At 42.7% G+C, this 16,704-nt stretch overlaps 1 protein-coding gene across 1 annotated transcript in view; it reads left to right on the top strand.

Moving 5' to 3' along the window:
* LOC121539490 (disheveled-associated activator of morphogenesis 1-like) overlaps positions 1–16,704 on the top strand; it is an 86,561-nt gene that overhangs the window by 1,027 nt on the left and 68,830 nt on the right. The window lies entirely within an intron of this gene.

Here is a 16,704-nt window from a genome sequence, read left to right as displayed (position 1 = left end):
CTGTATGGACCTCGCATTGTGAACGGGGGCATTGTCATGCTGAAACGGGAAAGGGCCTTCCCCAAACTGTTGCCACATAGTTGGAAGCACAGAATTGTCTAGAATGTAATTATATGTTAAGGCTTCCCTTCACTGGAACTAAGGGGCCTAGCCCAAACCATGAAAAACATTCCCAGACCATTATTCATCCTCCACCAAACTTTACAGTTGGCACAATGCATTAGGGCAGGTAGCGGTCTCCTGGCATCCGCCAAACCCAGATTCGTCCATCAGACTGCCAGATAGGTACACGTGATTCATCACTCCAGAGAACGCGTTTCCACTGCTTCAGAGTCCAATGGCCGCGAGCTTTACACCACTCCAGCCGAAGCTTGGCATTGAACATGGTGATCTTAGGCTTATGTGTGGCTGCTCGGCCATGGAAACCCATTTCATGAACCTCCCGACGAAAAGTTATTGTGCTGACGTTGCTTCCAAAGGCAGTTTGGAACTCGGTAGTGAGTGTTGCAACTGAAGACAGACGATTTTTACACACTACGCGCTTCAGCACTCGGCCTACCACTTTGCGGCTGAGCCGTTGTTGCTCCTAGACGTTTCCACTTCACAATAACAGCCCTTACAGTTGACCGGGGCAGATCTAGCATTGCAGAAATTTTATGAACTGACTTGTTGGAAAGGTGGCATCCTAGATGGTGCCATATTGAAAGTCACTGAGCTTTTCAGTAAGGCCATTCTACTGCCAATGTTTGTCTATGGAGATTGCATGGCTGTGCGCTCGATTTGATACACCTGTCAGCAATGGGTGTGGCTGAAATAGCCAAATCCACTAATTTGAAGCGGTGTCCACATACTTTTGTATATACTGTATAGTGTATGTCATTCCTATCCCAATATTTGACTAAAGGAGCCTAACGTTACTCCGTCCAAGGACCCTACATGTTCTATTTTAAAGGGCGAATTGGCTCTGGAAGCCAAAACAGCCAAATACTCCATCTAAACTTGAATCGATTATCAATTGCGGTCCGGTTCTAGAAACATAAATCACTTTACTTTGATATCATATCAAAATGATTACACAAATGCAAAATACACACTTACTCTACACTGTTTTAACCGGTTTTAATATGGTTGTGACAGTATTTTTCAGTGACAACATGTTTGTGGCATCTGTCTTCCGTTAACACACAGGTGTTCGGAGACGCAGACAGCTAGTTAGCACAAGTAGTCCACTCTGTCTTCCGTCTGTTTTCCGTAAACAAGCACTGTAACATGGAAATATGGCCGTGTGGGAACACTAACCCTATAAAGATGTGTATCAATTTAACCTTTCGTTTTTTGAAAATTGTTTGTCGCCAATATGAAAGATAAGGTCCTTATGCTTCCAAAACCGTATGGCAAGCGATGCGTGTTAATGTTCAGACCGAGTGTCGTGGCTCTTAAGTTTTACCATCAACAAGCAAACAAGTTTCTCTTTATGATATATTGTTGTTAGGAAACTGTCTGTGGTTTGTATTCTATATTCTTCCCTTGGGGTCAGAGTAGCAGTGATACCGATTCATGAAGAGGTTTCATGTTGGGGACATACAGGCAATTCCACGGTAACAGAGTGATGCTGAAACTCAGATTTTTCACTTTAAAATGCATGTTTGGTAACAGAATGATGGCACAAACAGCACAAACTGTCATTCTGTTAACAAACTTTGGATCTGCACTGTTCTTCAAGTAAATGTATTTTTGTGAAATTTTCTGTGGAAATTATTGTGCATAGTTGTATGGTTTGTTTAACTTTGCAATCATTGGTTTTTGTTTGACATACATTTTAAATAGAAAAATCTGAGTCTCAGCATCACTCTGCCGATCATGGAATTGCCCATACATCATTTGAGTTGTTGACGGTATTTCATATGTGTCACGATCGTCAGGGAGAGACCAATGCGCAGCGTGTTGAACGAACATGGTATTTATTATCTTCAGTGATAACATACATAACCAACAAACGACTCGTAATGTCCTCGGTAACAAAGACCGACACGGAACAAGAACCCACAAACACAAAGAGAAAACAGACAGTTTAAATATGGCTCCCAATCAGAGACAACCAGCCAACAGCTGACACTCGTTGCCTCTGATTGGGAGTCACTCAGGCCCACATAGAAATAAACAACCTAGAACACCCAACATAGAAACAGAACACATAGAATGAACACACCCTGGCTCAACATATAGAGTCCCAGAGCCAGGGTGTGACAATATGGGTGAGCAACACCTGGAACTCATGGGTGGAGACAAGTGTTTTACTGCCTTCGGTCACCTGGTACATTTCTAAATCATTCTGTTTTGTCTGGTAGGCTACTTCAGTCTGCAACAGGAACTCACTTTTTTTATAAGCATTATACTAACCTTATAGAGGTCTGAGACTTGTAGCTAGATTTGACTGGCTGAGGATGTAAGACATCCCCATTCTCAGATTAGTAATTTAATACTCTTAGATCCTTCAGCAAGCAGACTTCTCCAAGTCATTTTTACGGTTAGACTCTAATTAGTTGTTTTTAATCAATTAGTTACTCATTGTGTATTATTCCTCATTATCGTTGTATTATTTATTTTTCTCTCTGCTTTGTTGGGAAGGGCCAGCAAGTAAGCATTTCACTGTTAGTCTGCTTTGTAAACATGTTGTTTACGAAGCATGTGACAATTAAAAATGGATTTGATTTTGATAAAAAAAAGGGCCTAGAGGACAGTACAACTTATTTACATGTATCAGTTTTGCCCCTCTCCTCCTAGCATCAGGTGAGGCATGACATTTTTTTATGAGACCAATGTTTGCTGAACCGTCTGCGCGCAATCCATACCTAATTGCTGTGTGTAATGATATAGAAGATGGGTAATGTCTTGGTTACCTCCCTGCACTGCACTGACATCCGTGATGTTAGACATGCATAGGCTTGAATGTTCTATCATACGCAAAATAGTCTACATGTTACCTGGAGACTCCGATCAAGCCCAAGTCATGCTAATGACAACAACACCAGTAGCTCAGTGCTAACCTGTTCTCATTCTGAAATATGATTGGTGTTTTGTAGGGCTGACAAATCACATGCCTCAGTCAGCCTCATGATCACTGAGATTATTACTGTGCTGTTAATCATCCATTCCAGACCAGACCCCTCTGTGTGTGTTTGTGTGTGTGTGTCTGTTTTTGTGTCTGTGTACGGCACTGGATTCTCAGCCTTTTTAATAAGTAACACCTCCGATACTTAACACGCTGAGCACCGGGCAGAAGCCCAAGTCTCTTCCAGTCATCAGCAGATCATTCCGTTTAGATGGGTTGTTGTCTGGCTGCGTACTCTGCGCCCCCAGGCTGACATTCTCCCTGGTTCACCGGCCCTGAATCGCAGGTTCCTACTACTGACCTCTCTGCATTTCCTTGTCTGGGGGACTGACTGGGGCTTGAATAGAGTGGAGAACTGCTCCCCCCCTCTCTCTCTTGCGCGTGTGTGTGTATGCACATTTTGTGTGTGTGTCTATTTCGTTATCCAGCAGGCAGCCACAGGGGGATTTGTTTAGCTCAATTAGTGAGAGATCCAGAATTGCTGACATGAAGTGTGGGAGTAGGAGAAGTCTTCAATTAAAACCAGTGAGGTCATACTGATACAGTACCATACGTACTGTACTGTAGGAGCTATCTCAGCGTGAGGGAATGTCACAGCTGTGCCAAGACGTGATACCGGGACTTTTTCCACTCGAGTAACCGATACCGAGCAAGGACGAGTTCTGTGAGAGATGTTTGTGTTCCTCTGTGATGTTCCCACCTCCCTCGAATTCATCTAAAGCTCTGCTCACAGCAGCCCCAGTACCAGACTGTCATGCACAATGACACCATGATGTATGGGTAAAGAGTAATTCATACCATTAGTCATTAAAAGCATAATAATATAACGTAAGTAATGAGTGAGAATTAATGACTGACCTCTGGTCTACCTCTGTGGTGGCAGATGCAGTCTCAGAGGAGAAGTACAGATGAGGTAGATGGGTGGTAGAGAAATGAGGAAGAGCATTCAAACTATATCTGGGGTAGGTCTAGTTGTTCATAACACTTGCCTGTCTTGATCTAACTCTTTGGCAATTGGGAAAGCCTCTCAAAAGAGCAACATTGAAGCTCTTCCACTAAATGTGTGTAGGAGCTACCTCTGAAAATATATATACCATTTGGCACAGTTCTGGTTGGCACTATTTTTCCTCATAATTTAGTTATGATGTACTGTTTTTGGAATAGTTTTGTTGCTATGTCAAAACATTGCTCAGGTGAGGATAGATGAGGTAACTCACTCAGTGAAACCAAGCCAGTTGTTTTTCTTTCAGTACTCGCTCAGCTTCCGCCTTTGCCTGTGAACTGCTCTGGAGAATGATTTACCAGTGTACTCTATGCTCTGCTAGACTTTAGTGTGTGTTTATGTTTCGCTTTGTGTGTGTGTGTTCTAGACTTGCATATTTGCATGTGGTGGAGACAGACATTGCATAAGGCAGACATTGCATAAAGGTTGGTGGATGGGAACACCCTTTGCAACACCCACATTAAAATTAGGCAGATACGAGGAGCATCAGCATGTGCGCTCGGTGCATCAGGCACCATTTAGTTTTCTGTGTAGGACTAGTATGAAATGGATGGGACTATCCGAGAGGCCTCTGTAGCCCTGCCCTGCCTGCCTTGCCCCACCCATTGAGCCCAGCCCTGTCTGTCCGGTGAGGCTCAACAAAGGTCCAGTGTAGCTGTTTGAACTTCCCATTCTCTGCTTGTGTGCTTCATTGGGGCTGGACAATGGTGTGATCTGGTGTTATTTCTTCTCAGGCAGAGGCACAGCCTGTCTATCATCCCACCCCACTGCCTCAGTGAAACTCAGCTCCCCCTAACTCTGGTCCTCTAGCCCAGCTCCCCCTAACCTAAACCCTCCAGACCAGAGGGCTGCCTCAGTGAACCCAGCTCCCCCCTCTCCAGAGGAGGCTGTCAGCACCCACACTGCATACACAAACATAAACCCCAAAGATGGAGAAGCTTTGCAGACTGTTTTATAGTACTTTACAGCCAATGGGCAGCCTAATGCATAAAAGGTGTTTTCTTCCTCTCTCTCTTTCTTACTTAACTTATGTTAGTCTTTGAGTGGTTGTGACGAGCAAGCAGCATTGAAATGTTTTCTGCTTTGAGGCTGGTGTGTATGCTTTGAATAATCTTCCGTAGTTGGCAAGTGTGTTACAATACTACGCTTTGAATCATCTTATTTGGTAATAGGGCAGAAAGAGTGTGAACAGGCATTTATCTTAGAGGTACACATTACATCACCATACTCGGAAACAATGAGTCCCTCACATACAAACTAAGCCGGCTCCTACTCTGATCCCAAACTATGAAGTAACTAGTAAGCACTGAAAAGCCTAGTTGGGGCAGGAGTGAAACTATGAAACTGAGCCAGAATGGGTTTCCACAGGGGTAGGCCTAAATGGATTGTCTCATTGCGACAGTCTAGCAAAGAGCCCAGGTGTCATTCCACTGTGAATAAGCTTGAAGAATGTTTCTTGTTTGTCATCAACATTCCAAGTAGGCCACCAGACTGACACTGTTGTTCCAAATGGCTTAAATGGATCCATGAGTTGAAGCAATGTGCCTTGTCACGTTGCAGTGATACGTGATTGGTATGAATGATTGCTACAGTGTTGCTTCAGTAATGTGACATACAAAGACGACCCAAAAAATTAATTTGATGTTTATAGCTACCTGAAGGCTACCGGTTTGAATAAACAAATTCCCTTTCTATCAGTCCTACTGCTCCTCACTCCATGGTTGCTGTTTTCACAGACAACAACTACAGCATTTGCTCGCCTGTCAATGTTATTGTGAGTGGGGCAGTTTCTCATATAGTGTGTGAGTGATTGTACTATAAATATTGATGGGGTTTCCAGATAAAGCAAACCAATGGGAATGTTTTTGTAATGTTCATAATAAGAATTGGTTTACCATGGCACATCAAATGGTAGTTTTTTTGGTGTGTTTTTTAAATAATCTGACCTATATGGGCTGCAGGTTCTCTGTAGTGCTTGAAAGTACTTTTTATATTGTGTAAGATCTCCCAAATTGAAGATTGAGGTCTATCATTCAATATGGACATCCTGTGCTTTCTATACCTGTGTCTTGGCCTCACTTCTGCATAAGATTATTTATAGTAAAGGTTTTCTGTCATATTGGTCCTTCTTGTCTGTCTCCTTTGGCCAGATTTTAAACAGAAGGTGGGGCTGACCTTCCACCATAAAGGACAGGTCCTCCTCAAAGAAGTTCGTATCCTGCTGACTGAGGTCTGAGACATCCAGGCCTGGGTATCTTTCCATCATAAAACTTACTGTAGTTATAAATGTTCATATCCTGGATCGGTGAGGAGGATGTCCGGTAGCTCTGATCCTTTCAACAGATGGAAGGAGAATTGATGGCTACTGTCTAGTCTCTGAATCAATCAGAAGAACTGTCCATGTTGGTCAGGCGTATTGAAATGTTCAAAAGAAACATGGACCTCTTAGAATTGAATTTGTAACTACCTCAAGGAAGAAAGAAGTTCTGTCTGATCTGTCTAAAGTGAACCGGGTACTAGCCGGCCTCCACCTAGTACCCTGCCCTGAACTTTAGTGACTGTTACTAGCCGGCTACTACCCGGTACTCAACCCAGCACCTTAGAGACTGCTGCCCTATGTACATAGTAATTGAACACTGGTCACTTTAAGAATGTTTACATACTGTTTTACCCACTTCATATGTACTGTATATACTTTACTCTAGTCAAGGCTCATCCTATATAACTACTGTTGTACACACATTTTCTATTCATATACTGTTCATAATGTCTATACACACTATCATATACATATATATATATAATTATATTCCGGACTCTGACATTGCTCATTCAAATATTTCTTAATTCCTTTCTTCTTTTTCTTTTTTTGGATTTGGCTGTATTGTTTTGTATTGCACTGTTGGAGCTAGGAACAAAAGCATTACGCTACACCCGCGATAACATCTGAAATGTATGTGTACGCAATCTATAAGAACTCCCTATAGCCCATGCTTACACCAATCAAATGCTATTTACAGTAAATATGTGCGGAGGAGTGCACAAGTGTACACATCCCAGAGAGTTGGATGCAGGAAGGGTAAATATGTTTCTCACTGGGAACACTGTTGTTTGGTTATTTAAGATACTGTACAGTGCCTTCAGAAGTATTCATACTTTTTCCACATTTCGTTGTTACAGCCTGAATATAAAATTGATTAAACTGAGATTTTGTGTCACTGTCCTACACACAATACCAATAGTTTTTAGAAATGTTTACAAATTAATAAAAAATGAAAAGCTAAAACCAATAAGTATTCAACCCCTTTGTTATTGCAAGCCTAAATAAGTTCTGGAGTAAAAATGTGCTTAACAAGTCTCATAATAAATGGACTCACTGTGTGCAGTAATAGTGTTTAACATGATTGAACATCTATGTACCCCACACATACAGTGGGGGAAAAAAGTATTTAGTCAGCCACCAATTGTGCAAGTTCTCCCACTTAAAAAGATGAGAGAGGCCTGTAATTTTCATCATAGGTACACGTCAACTATGACAGACAAATTGAGGAAAAAAAATCCAGAAAATCACATTGTAGGATTTTTTATGAATTTATTTGCAAATTATGGTGGAAAATAAGTATTTGGTCACCTACAAACAAGCAAGATTTCTGGCTCTCACAGACCTGTAACTTCTTCTTTAAGAGGCTCCTATGTCCTCCACTCGTTACCTGTATTAATGGCACCTGTTTGAACTTGTTATCAGTCTAAAAGACACCTGTCCACAACCTCAAACAGTCACACTCCAAACTCCACTATGGCCAAGACCAAAGAGCTGTCAAAGGACACCAGAAACAAAATTGTAGACCTGCACCAGGCTGGGAAGACTGAATCTGCAATAGGTAAGCAGCTTGGTTTGAAGAAATCAACTGTGGGAGCAATTATTAGGAAATGGAAGACATACAAGACCACTGATAATCTCCCTCGATCTGGGGCTCCACGCAAGATCTCACCCCGTGGGGTCAAAATGATCACAAGAACGGTGAGCAAAAATCCCAGAACCACACGGGGGGACCTAGTGAATGACCTGCAGAGAGCTGGGACCAAAGTAACAAAGCCTACCATCAGTAACACACTACGCCGCCAGGGACTCAAATCCTGCAGTGCAAGACGTGTCCCCCTGCTTAAGCCAGTACATGTCCAGGCCCGTCTGAAGTTTGCTAGAGTGCATTTGGATGATCTGGAAGAGGATTGGGAGAATGTCATATGGTCAGATGAAACCAAAACTTTTTGGTAAAAACTAAACTCGTCCTGTTTGGAGGACAAAGAATGCTGAGTTGCATCCAAAGAACACCATACCTACTGTGAAGCATGGGGGTGGAAACATCATGCTTTGGGGCTGTTTTTCTGCAAAGGGACCAGGACGACTGATCCGTGTAAAGGAAAGAATGAATGGGGCCATGTATCGTGAGATTTTGAGTGAAAACCTCCTTCCATCAGCAAGGGCATTGAAGATGAAACGTGGCTGGGTCTTTCAGCATGACAATGATCCCAAACACCGCCCGGGCAACGAAGGAGTGGCTTCGTAAGAAGCATTTCAAGGTCCTGGAGTGGCCTAGCCAGTCTCCAGATCTCAACCCCATAGAAAATCTTTGGAGGGAGTTGAAAGTCCATGTTGCCCAGCGACAGCCCCAAAACATCACTGCTCTAGAGGAGATCTGCATGGAGGAATGGGCCAAAATACCAGCAACAGTGTGTGAAAACCTTGTGAAGACTTACAGAAAACGTTTGACTTGTGTCATTGCCAACAAAGGGTATATAACAAAGTATTGAGAAACTTTTGTTATTGACCAAATACTTATTTTCCACCATAATTTGCAAATAAATTCATTAAAAATCCTACAATGTGATTTTCTGGATTTTTTTTCCTCATTTTGTCTGTCATAGTTGACGTGTACCTATGATGGAAAATTACAGGCCTCTCTCATCTTTTTAAGTGGGAGAACTTGCACAATTGGTGGCTGACTAAATACTTTTTTCCCCCACTGTACGTAAGGTCCATCAGGACACCTATTGGTAGATGGGTAAAACACAGACATTGAAAATCCCTTTGAGCATGGTGAAGTTATTAATTACACTTTGGATGGTTTATCAATACACCCAGTCACTGCAAAGATACAGGCATCCTTCCTAACTGAGTTGCCGGAGAGGAAGGAAACCGCTCCGGGATTTCACCATGAGGCCAATGGTGACTTTAAAACAGTTACAGAGTTGAATGGCTGTGATAAGAGAAAACTGAGGATAGATCAACAACATTATAGTTACTCCACAATACTAACCTAAATGACAGAGTGAAAAGAAGGAAGCCTGTACAAAATAAAAAATATTCCAAAACATGCATCCTGTTTGCAATAAGGCACTTAAGTAAAACTGCAGAAAATGTGGCAAAGAAATTAACTTTATGTCCTGAATACAAAGCATTATGTTTGGGACAAATCCAACACATCACTGAGTACCACTCTTCATATTTTCAAGCATGGTGGTGGTTGCATCATGTTATGGGTATACTTGTCATCGGCAAGGACTAGAGTTTAAAAAAAATGAAAATAAATGTCACACAGGCAAAATCCTAGAGGAAAACCTGGTTCAATCTGCTTTCCAACAGACACTGGGAGACAAACTCACCTTTCAGCAGGACAATAACCTAAAACACAAGGCCAAATATACAGTTGCTTATCAAGACGACATTGAATGTTCCTGATTGGCCTAGTTAGATTTTCAAGCCAATTGTAAGTCAAAACCCTATGGCAAGACTTGAAAATGGCTGTCTAGCAATGATCAACAACCAACTTGACAGAACTTGAAGAATTGTAAAATGTATATTTAATATTTTACAATCAAGGTGTGCAAAGCTCTTAGAGAATTACCCAGAAAAACTCACAGCTGTAATCGCTGCCAAAGGTTATTCTAACATGTATTGACTCAGGGGTGTGAATACTTATGTAAATGAGAAATATTTATTTAATTTTCAATACATTTACAACAATTGCTAAAAACATGTTTTCACTTTGCCATTATGGGGTATTGTGTGTAGATGGGTGAGACAAAAATTAGATTTAATAAATGTTTAATTCAGGCTGTAACACAACAAAATGTGGAATAAGTCAAGGGATACGAATACTTTCTGAAGGCACTGTAAGTGTACGACCGCTCACTTTAGCGTGCTAATGAGGCAGCAGCTAACTGACCAAAGAGCCCTGCTGAGGACAGAGAAAGGGCACCGCCTGTCCCACAGCACGACTGGGACCCAAACAAAAGCAGTGCCATGTGTTTCAGCCAACTGTAATTCTCACAGTGGGATGGTTTTCTGTTCGGATGTTTCATGAAACTGTTGATGATTAGTGTTGACATCCTGGTGATGTTTTCCACCATTTTAATTGATGCAATCCTATCACTAACCAAGCCCTATCCACCACAGCAGACATTTGTCATCATGTTGGATACAGCTGAAAGTGTGTATGAGTGATTGTGACATTGATTGTGGCAGATCATGACCCTTAGTGAGATTTGTCTCCAGGGTGGTATACTACGAAGCAAGCTAGATCTTTATTTTATTTTATTTTACCCCCTTTTTCTCTCCAATTTCGTGATATCCAATTGCGATCCAATTACAATCTTGTCTCATCGCTGCAACTCCCCAACGGGCTCGGGAGAGGCGAAGGTCGAGTCATGCATCCTCCGAAACATGACCCGCCAAACTGCGCTCCTTAACACCTGTCCACTTAACCCGGAAGCCAGCCGGAGGAGGAAACACCGTACGACTGGCGACACGATTCAGCGGGCATGCGCCCAGCCCGCCACAAGGAGTCGCTAGAGCGCGATGGGAGAAGGACATCCCGGACGGCAAAACCGTCCCCTAACCTGGACGACGCTGGGCCAATTGTGCGCTGCCTCATGGGTCTCCCGGTCGCAACGCAGCCTGGGATCGAACACGGGTCTGTAGTGACGCCTCTAGCACTGCGATGCAGTGCCTTAGATTGTTGTGCCACTCGGGAGGCCCTAGCAAGCTAGATCTACTCAGGATTTTATAAAGCTAGCCAGCTTCAGTTAGCTTCACATTCCAGATCAGGCTTCATCCGTACTACGACGGTGGATATTGCTCGCCCGCCTGCCGCTAACTCTAGCAGGCTTGTAACTGCGCGTGCATGTCGCACATGGCTAGTAGAACGCCAAACTCTTAATTGAGACAATGCTGAAACATTAATCCAGTGCTACATTTTCATTTGTGCCAAAATCTAAATGAAAGAAAAGTTATCTTGCAAATTCAGCAGGCTATGGTGTGAAATAGGCTTTTAGAAGTGCCGTCTTTATTTGATTACTTGTTGTTAATGCCGTCTTTGGTGTGCTTATCAATGCAAAAGCACTTTTTCCTACTTCTATCCCTCCTTCTGTGGAACAGCTTGTTGCGTTGTGGCCATAGACATAATCCATAGAAGGGTTTTGTAACCTCTAACCCTGGCAAATTGACTGTTAAACTCATGGGTACACAACAATGGCTGCCAGTCTCGACTTGAATGGGAACTGCCATCAATGGATTATACACTGAGTCTATAAAACATTAGGAACACCTTCCTAATATTGAGTTGCACCCCCTTTTGCCCTCAGAACAGCCTGAATCCGTCAGGGCATGGACTCTACAAGGTGTCGAAAGCTTTCCACAGGGATGCTGGCCCATGTTGACTCCAATGCTTCCCATAATTGTCTCAAGTTGGCTGGATGTCGTTTGGGTGGCGGATCATTCTTGATACACACGAGAAACTGTTAAGCGTGAAAAACCCAGCAGCGTTGCAGTTCTTCAAATACTCAAACCGGTGCGCCTGGTACCTACTACCATACCCAGTTCAAAGGCACTTAAATCTTTTGTCTTGCCCATTCACCCTCTGAATGGCACACATACACAATCCATCTCAAATCTATAGTGATTTAAGTGGATTTAACAAGTGACATCAATAAGGGATCATAGCTTTCACCTGGATTCACCTGGTCAGTCTGTCATGGAAAGAGTTCCTAAGGTTTTGTACACTCAGTGAATGTCTATGGTTAGTTGCAGCTGTCAGTTTGCCTTTCGCAAATTTCAAAAAACAATCGCGCGAAAAACGTAGTTTGGAGAGCAAATGCTGTGATCGATATTTTAACAAAAAAACTAAAAACATTTACACACAAAAAAAATATTTAATCAGTCGTCTTCCTCAAATTAAGGGGATGATGACGGAATCTTTGCGAAAGGGAGGGTATCTGATTTCATTGGTCCTCAACTTGTAGGTCAGTGTCAAGAGTGCTGTAGGTGGGTGTAGTGGTGGAATCAAGCGCAGGACACCGAAGTATAGTCCAAAAGACTTTAGTAATATTTCCAACAAGGAAAATATGAACACACTTGCCCGAAGGCGAAATTACGCACGAAGGCGACAAAATAACGGCGCACTAAACATGTGCGAAAAATGCTCCAACGTAGTGGAGAGAAGCTCAACCGAGCGAGAATGCAACAAACAAGCAACACTACGACAGCAAGTAATACAATAACACACAACACTAGACAAACACAACGAGAAACTTATAGGACACTAATTACGCTAAACGAGAAACAGGTGTCACAACAAACAGACAAAAGCAAACGAACATGAAACATACAACGGTGGCAGCTAGTATTCCGGAGACAACGAACGCCGAAGCCTGCCCGAACAAGGAAGAGAGGCAGCCTCGGCCGAAACCGTGACAGTCAGACACGTCATTCATGATAAATGGAGTTAGCCCTGAGTTAGCCTGCACCGCAGCAGGTTAGTTCTGAAGGATTCATTGCCATAGAAATGTACCTGGCTAAAAGGTGAACAACTTTCGTGGTAACGGTTATCCCAAGTTGAACTCCGAGTTGACCAAAGTTACCTCACTAACTCCTCAAACCTGATTCGTAGTATAGGGCTCATGCAGGGTTACTGAGGTGGGTGTGGCACAACTTCGATGGACAGCCTATCCTGTCCAGGCACGCCGAGAGTGAAAAACAAGACACTCCCTTCATGGAATTGTTTACCAAAACACAGCTTTGTTGCTTCCAAAACACTGTTGGAATGTCTGGGAGCAGAGCATGCATGAAACACGCACACACACACTTGATATTATATTTGAGATTGTCCTATTTTCCAGGCTTTTCAATCACTGTCATAAAACATGGCTTGAATATCCCATATATCACATTGAAAGGCTGTCTATCTGTAATCGGAGGAGTGTTTTTGCAGACTGGTGATATGACTGTGTGTGCACGTGTGCACGTTCGTCCATTAATGGCATTCATCTCGTGTAACTCAGTTGGTAGAGCATGGCGCTTGCAACGCCAGGGTTTTGGGTTCGATTCCCACGGGGGGCCAGTATGAAAATGTATGCACTCAGTAACTGTAAGTCGCTCTGGATAAGAGCGTCTGCTAAATGACTAAAATGTAAAATGTAAATGTAAATCTACAGTCTCCACAGACATACACTGACAGTGTGTCAGTCAGTCCCAGAGAGGGAATGTATCAAGGCTGGTTTGTTTCATTACAACGGTGATGGTGGCCATGTTATTTACTAGGATCCTGGCAGGCTGCAGGCTGGGTGAATGAGACTGAGGGAGAGCTGTTCTTAGCTGTCTGGCCTCACAGGGGAATGTGAGTCTGTCTGACCACTGACCAGTTAGTATCAGTCAGCCACTGAGCCTCTGCAGACTAGGCAGGCAGCCTGAGATAGCCAGGCCAACCCAGGGTGGTGACTGCTGGCAAACACTTGTTCACTCTCTGAGGCAGTCAGGCCCTGTTCTGTGTGTCTCTATGACATGGACAAAGTCCTCTTTCTAGAGGAGAGGGGCATTGCTGAATCCATAGAATAGCTCATGTCTCGTAGATTGCTGACAAATGGCTCCAGTGCCTTTTGATATCATGGGCTACTTTTCGATGTACAGTTGAAGTCGGAAGTTTACATACACCTTAGCCAAATACATTTAAACTCAGTTTTTCACAATTCCTGACATTTAATCCTAGTAAAAATTCCCTGTTTTAGGTCAGTTAGGATCCCCACTTTATTTTAAGAATGTGAAACGTCAGAATAATAGTAGAGAGAAGGATTTATTTCAGCTTTTATTTCTTTCATCACATTCCCAGTGGGTCAGAAGATTACATACACTCAATTAGTATTTGGTAGCATTGCCTTTAAATTGTTTATCTTAGGTCAAACGTTTCAGGTAGCCTTCCACAAGCCTCCCACAATAATTTGGGTGAATTTTGGCCCATTCCTCCTGACAGAGCTGGTGTAACTGAGTCAGGTTTGTAGGCCTCCTTGCTAGCACACGCTTTTTCAGTTCTGCCCACAAATGTTCTATAGGATTGAGGTCAGGGCTTTGTGATGGCCACTCCAATACCTTGACTTTGTTGTCCTTAAGCCATTTTGCCACAACTTTGGAAGTATGCTTGGGGTCATTGTCCATTTGGAAGACCCATTTGTGACCAAGCTTTAACTGCCTGACTGATGTCTTGAGATGTTGCTTCAATATATCCACATAATTTTCCTTCCTCATGATGCCATCTATTTTGTGAAGTGCACCAGTCCCTCCTGCAGCAAAGCACCCCCACAGCATGATGCTGCCACCCCCGTTCTTCACGGTTGGGATGGTGTTCTTCGGCTTGCAAGCCACCCTCTTTTTCCTTCAAACATAACAATGGTCATTATGGCCAAACAGTTCTATTTTTGTGTCATCAGACCAGAGGACATTTCTCCAAAAAGTACAATCTTTGTCCCTATGTGGAGTTGCAAACCGTAGTCTGGCTATTTTATGGCGGTTTTGGAGCAGTGGCTTCTTCCTTGCTGAGCGGCCTTTCAGGTTATGTCGATATAGGACTCGTTTTACTGTGGATATAGATACTTTTGTACCTGTTTCCTCCAGCATCTTCACAAGGTCCTTTGCTGTTGTTCCGGGATTGATTTGCACTTTTCGCACCAAAGTACGTTCATCTCTAGGAGACAGAACGCGTCTCCTTCCTGAGCGGTATGACGGCTGCGTGGTCCCATGGTGTTTATACTTGCGTACTATTGTTTGTACAGATGAACGTGGTACCTTCAGGCGTTTGGAAATTGCTCCCAAGGATGAACCAGACTTGTGGAGGTCTAAAAAAATATTTGAGGTCTTGGCTGACTTTTCCCATGATGTCAAGCAAAGAGGCACTGAGTTTGAAGGTAGGCCTTGAAATACATCCACAGGTACACCTCCAATTGACTCAAATTATGTTAATTAGCCTATCAGAAGCTTCTAAAGCCATGACATAATTTTCTGGAATTTTCCAAGCTGTTTAAAGGCACAGTCAACTTAGTGTATGTAAACTTCTGACCCACTGGAATTGTGATACAGTGAATTATAAGTGAAATAATCTGTCTGTAAACAATTGTTGGAAAAATTACTTGTCATGCACAAAGTAGATGTCCTAACCGACTTGCCAAAACTATAGTTTGTTAACAAGAAATGTGTGGAGTGGTTGAAAAACAAGTTTTAATGACTCCAACCTAAGTGTATGTAAACTTCCGACTTCAACTGTAATTACCTTTTGTATGTTCACATACTAGTGTAGGCTAGACCACCAGTTGTATGAGAATGTTGCAAAAGTATACCTTGGTGTGTGGCATCAGAAAATCATACGCTTTTTTGGGATGTTCGTTATTAAACAGGAAGCCCCTCTTTTTGTGTACGACCACTAATAACTGCTTCATTGTACAGTATGCACAGACGAGATTGCTCTCTGGTAGCCTAGTTAGTTGTCAACGATACCCTGTATGTGTTGTGATCGAATGATGCTGTATTTTTCAACAGCCTAATGAATGTGACTTTGTACATCTAGTGGGCTTTGCAGAGAGAGAAAGAGAGAAGCATCTAGTGCCTTTATCCATTCGCTCATTAAAGAAGATTCTGGCTGGCAGCAGGAGAAACCCTTTTTTATTGCACTACTTGGCAACTATCTGAGAAAATAAACATGAGAGTGAATGCTGCTGGGTATTATCTGGGCAAAGGTCAGTCATCTACAGAAACACTAGCATGCTGTTTATTGACTGGAGTGGACGGAGACTACGTCCCAAATGGCACCATATTCCCTATTTGGTGCACTACTTTTGACCAGGGCCCATAGGGCTTACTGAGTAGCCTCCTACTTACTGAGTAGTCAGTATAGTGTAGTGCTTTACATTTACATTGATATGAGTCAAATGGGTGAGGTACACACATCTACAGTGGCTTGCGAAAGTATTCACCCCCCTTGGCATTTTTCCTATTTTGTTGCCTTACAACCTGGAATTGAAATTGATTTTTTGGGGGTTTGTATCATTTGATTTACACAACATGCCTACCACTTTGAAGATGAAAAATATTTTTTGGGGTGAAACAAACAAGAAATAAGACAAAAAAATTGAAAATTTTAGCGTTCACCCCCCCAAAGTCAATACTTTGTAGAGCCACCTTTTGCAGCAATTACAGCTGCAAGTATCTTGGGGTATGTCTCTATAAGCTTGGCACATCTAGCCACTGGGATTTTTGCCCATTCTTCAA

This window comes from Coregonus clupeaformis, chromosome 25 (assembly GCF_020615455.1).
Source record: "Coregonus clupeaformis isolate EN_2021a chromosome 25, ASM2061545v1, whole genome shotgun sequence".
NCBI classification, from domain to species: domain Eukaryota; kingdom Metazoa; phylum Chordata; class Actinopteri; order Salmoniformes; family Salmonidae; genus Coregonus; species Coregonus clupeaformis.
The sequence above is the reverse complement of the archived record's forward strand: the minus strand, read 5'-3'. Positions and strand labels throughout refer to the sequence as shown.